The sequence below is a fragment of the Morone saxatilis genome, unplaced genomic scaffold, assembly GCF_004916995.1.
Source record: "Morone saxatilis isolate NCDOM2014 unplaced genomic scaffold, NCSU_SB_2.0 Contig12, whole genome shotgun sequence".
In the NCBI taxonomy this organism is placed as follows: Eukaryota; Metazoa; Chordata; class Actinopteri; family Moronidae; genus Morone; species Morone saxatilis.
In genome coordinates, this window is record NW_023339674.1 from 28008358 (window position 1) to 28008945 (window position 588).

A 588-nucleotide genomic window follows, 5' to 3' on the forward strand; every position below is an offset into this window, starting at 1 on the left:
ACTTCAGCCGAAAGCTGGAAAAGTGAGATGCAATTCTAGTCTTTTAGCACTGACGGTTACTGAAGGTGTTAATGTATCACATTTGACTACAGAGACGCCTCAGGCGATTCCTACGGCGCCAACTTCTTTGAAGACTGTGATTGGAGTGAAGTTGGGAGGAGCGGTTCATCTTCCTTGTCAATGTGGGAGATGGAATGTTGGTAGTAGCATTCCTCCTAAGTGGAAAAATAGTCGTGGTGAAGATGTGGTGTTGTCAGGACCTGAAGTTGATACTGTGCCCCGTAGTCAAAGAAAGTATCTTTTGTATAATGATATGAAGTGGTTGAAGATTGTGGGTGATTGTTCACTTTTCTTGGTAATGTTAAATGGGAAGACCAAGGGGAAAGAGTTTAAATTAGTTCCGTTTCAGAATTATTGGATAGAAGGTTATGTACAGTTGTGGTCAAGTTTACATACACTGTCATGGCCGTCTTGAGTTTCCAATAATTTCTACAACTGTCTTTCTGTGATAGTGATTGGAACACATACTACTTTGTCACAAAAAACATTCACGAAGTTTGGTTCTTTTATGAATTTATTATGGGTCTA